At 31.3% G+C, this 7,132-nt stretch overlaps 1 protein-coding gene across 1 annotated transcript in view; it reads left to right on the top strand.

The window, feature by feature from the left end:
- Positions 1-7,132, top strand: part of LOC133334653 (pyrimidodiazepine synthase) — a 220,473-nt gene that overhangs the window by 102,233 nt on the left and 111,108 nt on the right. The window lies entirely within an intron of this gene.

Genomic DNA, 7,132 nt, shown 5'->3' with positions numbered 1-7,132 from the left:
TAAACAATTTGTGTTGGGTTTATTCAAAGTTCTTGTCTTTGGAATTCTTAAAAAATCAAAGCATACTTTTAGGCGTTACATTGTTATATTTTGAACAACAGATAGACAAGGATTTTTTGTGATATTTTCAAGACAGTTTTACGAAAAATATAACATTAATTATTCTTTTGAGATTTGGTCACAGGGAATATAAAGTAATAATAAAATGTATAATAGGAGTAATCATATATGAAATTGTCACAAGAAACAAAGTAATTAATAAAAATGATTTTTATAATATTAAGAAAATTTGTAGATTCCTCGAAATTTTTTTCATAGGTCTTTTATCACTTCTCAAATCTATTTTGGAAAATTATTTTTTACTGTGGAAGTATTTGTTTCTGCTAATGAAAATATTCAAATATTTCTTTTTACTGTATATACGTGCCCTTTGCAAAGAAATACAAAATCACATTGCCAGGGTAAATATGACACAGATTTATTTTTTCCGTTTTTTTTTTTTTACTCCCTTGTGTCCGTCTGTCTGTGTCCATTCATTTTTTGTTTTGTTCATAAGCTTTAGTATAAACATCGATAAAAAATGTTTGGTTTCTTTAGATATTTTTTTCCAAGCATTAGTATGCACAGTCAATATTTTTGTGGTGGTTTTAGAAAAACCCACCCTTAGCAAGGGGACATTGACGGATGGATGAGAGGCAAGGCATGCAGCAGAACAGAGCATAGCTAGCTAGGCAAGTGTAGTAGCAGCAGCAGTGATTTTTAGGTTTGATTTTCATTCTTTTATTTGCTTTTGAAATATTATTTGTACACAAAGACATAATGATAATGCATAGCACACAGAAGAGGAAACAATGGGACACGCTTGCCTTTGGTGGAAATGCTGACAGGCAGGCAGTCAGCACCACCAGTAGTGACTGCGATAATTGCAAGCAGCAGCCACCAAGTAAAGTAAATCTTTCTTTTTTAAAGATACCAACAAAGAGAAAAATATAAGGCCAGGAAAAAGTAAAAGCCCACATACAGAAAATATAAAATAAATACGGAGGAGAAAAAAAAACAATTTTAAAAATTATGAGGAAACTTCAAAAATATTATTTTTTAAAAAAGAAAATAAAAATGTTTACAAAAATAAAGTTTTATTTGAATTAAGTGATTTTACTTTAGTTTCAATAAACAATTTATTTTGTAATGACTCTATAACTTTTTTCTTTGTATTGGGGATACAAATTTCACATTTTTCTTTAGGGGGATGAAATATGTTTTTTTTTTTCTTAAAAAAGATTCAAATCAATATTTCTTTTTGAGTTTTATTATGTTTGTTATTTTCTATAAATAAATAATTGCAAAACCACAGTATATATTTATTTCACTTCAATTACTTTTTTCTTGTTTTAAGATTCCACAATCAAAATGTTAATAGTTTTTGTTGTATTTTCTCCAAACTCAAATCACTTCTTTTTTGTCGTTTTCAAATAATCCGATGTTCTTGCTTAACGCACCCAAATAATACTGAAAAGGTTCATAGACCAGTTCATCTGACACAGCGGCATTTATTTCGTGACATTCGTTTTTGGCAAAGATTCAATGAATATGGACCCTTGATGTCAGATTTCATTTAAGGGATGCTGTGTGTAAGGCTCTCGCCAAATACTCTCTCTCTCTTTCTCGGTTTGTTCCAAAAGATAAAAAGGTTTCTATTTTGGCAAAGGATAATAATTTGCGCGCTCTCGCTCTCTCTATCTTGTTTTATGTCTCCTTTATCCATGAAGGGAGGGGACCTGCGCAGTTTTATTACAGGGGATAAACTTTTTTCAACAGAACCACCCCAATGTTAAGCGAAAATATTTCACTAACAGTTCTGTTAATTTTGTAGAGTACTAAAAAGTCTCCACAAATGTGTCTATGATTTTTGAAGACTCCACAAAAGCCATATGCTTATTTTGCCATTTTCGACAAGAAGAATAAGCAACATATGTTAGCTAAAATTAAAGCTTTTTAAAGAGAAACAAGACAGGGCTGGGAGCAAAGAATTAAACATACTTTTCAAAAAATTCCTGTACAATTTTTTCGATTTTTTTGGAATTCCATTATGAACTTTAATGTCGGGTGAATTCGGCATTTTATAGTTTAATTCTTCAATAAGATTATTAATATATTTGTTTGGGGAAATTTTGGTCCTCCGATGTCATCTCTCTAGACTTGAAAGTTATAGGTGGAATAATTTCTCATTTGTCCCTTCAATGGAAACATTGAAATTAAACATATTCTATCTATAATTGTAGGACACAATCTAAACGTCTTTTGAGTGTACCATTTAATATTATTTCAATGACATTTTGGTCCTTCGATGTCATTTCTCTAGGCTCGAAAATTTTAACTGAGCTTTTTTAGGTTATGTCTTTACATGTCTTTCGAGATTATTATTAAATATTATATCAATGACATTTTGATCCTTCGACGTCATTTCTATAGGGTAAAACTTTCTAATTTGGTCCTTCAATGGAAATATTAAATTTGATGTTAGTGGCATTTTGGTCCTTCGATTTGAAATTCTCATTTGGCTTTTCGATTGGAAACATTAAATTGAAGTATATATATATATATATATATATATTTAGCTAGGAGACATTTTCTTTCTTCTAAGGGAGCTGACAATTAGATAATCTTTACGACATTTTGGCCCTTCGATGCTATTTAACATTTCCAGCCCTGTCACATACCAATGGTTTGTTTTTTTTTATTTTTGTAATTTGAAACTATTGTTCAATAATATGCCCATCTACGAGGCCAAGATAATTTGGCTTTATTAAAACGGGTTAATGACTTTGATTCTGAATTTGAAGCAACAAAATAACAGAACAACAAAAGGCACATAATTTTGGCATGTAGAGTAGTACGAAAAGAAATGATAACACAAAAGAAAAGTAATGATAATGAGGTGTTATATGGCTAGCTGTCTATCGTACCCACCCTCATTTATTCATAGGGCTGCTTTTTGGATATCAAATTGTTATTATTTGTTTTTGGCTTGACAACAAGTGGATGACTGATTAGCGTCTAGCGGCAAACGCCCTCGCTGATTTGGACAATGTAAACATTTCTCCCCAAAAAAAAAGTGTCATTGATTTTATGACATCCGAAAATGATGCTGATGATGATATGGTGCGCGTTTGAACTTTTATTTTAATGTCAGTCAGTCAGTGCATAAACAAATATCATGTTACTAAACAATGTTTCCTTCCTCCTCAACACTCATTATTCTTTCTCTCCTTTTTTATGTGATAGAATTTGGTTCATTGTGTCCTGTCCACATTGATTTTAATGGGAGACATAAAATATTTCCAAAAACAAAATTTAATTGCAGTATGACATCATGCTCTCGTCTTCTTTGGAACCCTAAATATTTTGTCTAATTAAGCCAAGACATTGAAATAAAATTCAATTGATTGCGATATGTGGCCACATTGTAGAGGTCATGGGAGCTGAGAGAGCACCATACGATAGTTCATAAAGTTTAATCAAAATACTGGTAGGGGGCGCGAGCTGCATGTGCTATAATTTTCATCAAAAACGAAAAATGAACAGAATAACAAAAATATGCACAACACCATGCAAAATATGTTGAAGCATATTTGGTCCTTCGACTTTATTCTCCTACACTGAATTCGGAATTTATAGTGTTTATGAAAAAATGCAAAATATATTAAGAAATTCAGATTTTACAGTTTTTGAAAAAAATTTAAAGGGTATTTTGTATATTTTCTTTTAAAAACTTTAGTTAAAAGTTCGATTTTTATTTGTATCTTAATTTAAAAAAATAAAAAAAATCTATATTCGCATTGTAAGAGATGTTGAAGCAAATTTGGTCCTTCGACTTAAATTTCATACATTGAATTCGTAATTTACAGAGCTTGAACACAAGGTGGAATTATTTGTGTATAATAAAAAAAATCTGTATTCGCATAGTATGATATGTTGATGGAAATTTGGTCCTTCGACTTAATTCACATTTATTGAATTGAGAATTTACTGGTTTTGAAAATAAATAAGGAATGCGTTTGTATATAAAAAAATAAATAAAATATATGTGATTGCATAGTATATTTGGTGCCTTCGACATAACTTTCAATTATTATATTCATGCTCAACGAAAAATATTTGTATGAATTTCAGAATGGAATACCATCAGAAGGGTATTCAAGTTATAGGATGACCGTCTTTAATCTGTAAAAGAGCTATATTACATATAAATAATGTAATTTTTGGTCTTTCTATTACACAATTAAATATTATTTCATTAAAAGTTTGATATTTTCATAATCTATATTTTATTTTTTCAACACTCCACTTTTCATTTTGGTCCTTCGATTTTTAATTTTTATTAATATCTAGAAATTTAATTCCAATACAATTTGTAAATAATAAAGGTTACCAAAAATAATCGAAATTAAGAAAGAGATTTTTGATTAATGAAAATAATATTGAAGAAATAGTTGGTCATTCAATACCAAAAAAAAATATTATTTTCAATATGTTTCCAATAATTATAATATATTGAAAATTAGTTTGTATTTATTGAAATTAAAGAACAATTAAATATTTCTTTGTTGGTCCTTCGACTAAAATATTTCAATAATGTGTTATCGAATTCCTTCTATATAGTGCTTTAAATCCAATGGATATCGATACAAAAATAATAGAAAATCATGAAATAAATCGAAGGACCAGAAAAAATATTTTTTTTTTTCAAATTTCTAATATTAGAAAATAAAAAGAAATAGTTTATATTTCTGGTCCTTCGACTTAATAATTTTTGGTCTTTCGAGTAATAATTTTCAATTATTTTTGAATTATTATGCACAAGTTTACATATAATAGTAGAAAAAAATATATTTGGTCCTTCGATTGAAATAATAATTTTAAATTGCATTCACTTCATTTCAAAAATTTACTTACTCTGATTAAAACTATTAAAGCTGTCGAACTCAAAATGTTCTTTGTTCGGAACAAACGAAAAAAGGCACATTCTGGCAAAGGCAGAAAGCGAAGGCATCTTTGGTTATATGCGAGACGTCAATGGCGGTGGACTTCAATATTTGTTTTTATTTTAAAAATTTTAAACAATGAAGTTTTCCCACCAAAGTCGTCCACTTTTTATCCAGTCTAACTGTGATTCGTCGTTACACTCCTTTACTTCTTCTTCTTCTACGGCGATGATTTTCAAACACTTCTAGTTCGGTGTTGATCAAAATACTGACGTTGAAGTTAAGGAATTTTTTACGGAATCGTTCATATGTTATGACCGGATACTAGAACTATAGGCACGTTTGTGGTGACGCGTTTAACGTTATTTGAAAACGTCCATAAACGTAAATAACAATTTAACAATTTTTTCAAAACAAAAACCAAGCATTATAACAGTTTGTATAACAATTATGTTGGCAAAGGTGGGGGGGTCGGAGTTTTTATAAAACACCCTTCGCCACACATATAATAGTAATAATAAAAATTAACGGAAATTGTTAATTGTTAACAATTTTTTGGGTTAAGGCTGCTGTTGGTGGTTGTTTAAAGTTTTTTTTTGTTTTGGTTTTTAAGGCACGTTCTCATTTAAAGCAATTATGACAACTTTTTTTTTTTTTTTGAAAAATTAAAACTGTTTTTTTTATAAAAAGGCACTTTTTTGAAATTAAAAACTTAAAACGTTTTTTGTTTGTTTCGGTTCGTATACATAAGGCACTTTGTAAAATAAAAAACTTTAAGGCATTTAACACTTTATAAATATATTTCTATTTCGATTTTTTCTTTGGATGCTGTAGCTGTTGTTTCTTGACAAATATTCAACTGATGACTGGGTTTTCTCTCAACTATTTTGGATGGCTGAATGGCCGGATGGCTGGCCGGCTGGCTGTATAGGTTGGACTTTGGAATGTCCTTCCCGATCTGTGGTTAGGCCTAGAATGATGTGTTATGTTGACGACACATCGTTGGCTTCTGTCGTTTGGTTCATTCATCCTCCTAGCACTTGACAAATGACGACGTCAAACAATCGTCTAGAATGGTTTGCGCATGTTTCGAAGCCATCACCACAATCAGTGTTGGTGTTGGCTGATGATATTTTGTTGCCACAACAACCACCACCAACAACAACAAAAGCAACCAAACGGCAGTGGATGCTGTGACACAACCAAGATCCTTAAGCAGGGATACAACACTCACCACTCAAACCCACTCAACTCATATATGAGTTTTATACGAACGCACACTCACAAACATACAAAGGGATGCTGATCACAAGGTTTGCAAAAACAGACCCTTTGAGTGAGTGAAAATTCTACAAAGAACATTTGCCAGGGGGTGGGGGCGAACATCACAACCACCCTAGTATAAAAATCCACTGGAATTTATCCAATAATGAAAATCGAGTGACAAGTGTTTTTTGGTTTGTTTGTCACTACTCAGCAGCTACTCTGCCTTTTTGCCAACGAATTTCTAATCTAATCTGACAACTACTACTTCTGCTACGGCATTGTGATTGTGACATCATAATAATCACCAGAGAAAGTCTGATGGTAGCGGTGGCGACGGCAGCTCTATCACGTGAATTGCCTCCCATGGTGTTTGCTGGGTAAGTGCAATGCAGGCAACTGCTGGGTAAACAAGTAGTTGGATAAAAAAACAAAAAGAAGAAAAAAACTTAGCCTGTAGAGGGGAGCCCCCCTTGCCAAAAAATTTACATAACTAGGAGGAAAACAACAAACTGATTGAATAATCAACAACACCAACAACAGCGAAAAAAAGTGCACACAAGTTTAATAAAAAAATACACACAGGAGAACTATGTTGTGTCCTTTAAAAAAAGGAAAATGCGTCAGGACACAGCATGATGATTTTTTGTTAGTTTGGACCGCAACACGTTAAATCTATTTATCCGTTGCACGATTGTCATCATCTCTAATTAGTTCTGAGAAATATTCAATTTTGCAACATGAAAATGCAATTTTGTTGTTGTTGTAAGCTACAGAAATTAGACTACAGAGGGAGAGGGGGAAAAGAGATTTCACATAGCAACTAATGATCCTTTGATTAATGAAACAATGCTCCAGAAGGCTCTGGGGAACCTTTTGTAATA

The sequence above is a fragment of the Musca vetustissima genome, unplaced genomic scaffold (genome assembly GCF_032173495.1).
Source record: "Musca vetustissima isolate MV318-11 ecotype Yass unplaced genomic scaffold, APGP_CSIRO_Mvet_v1 utg2180, whole genome shotgun sequence".
Taxonomy (NCBI): Eukaryota; Metazoa; Arthropoda; class Insecta; order Diptera; family Muscidae; genus Musca; species Musca vetustissima.
This window is presented reverse-complemented; position numbering and strand designations above follow the sequence as displayed.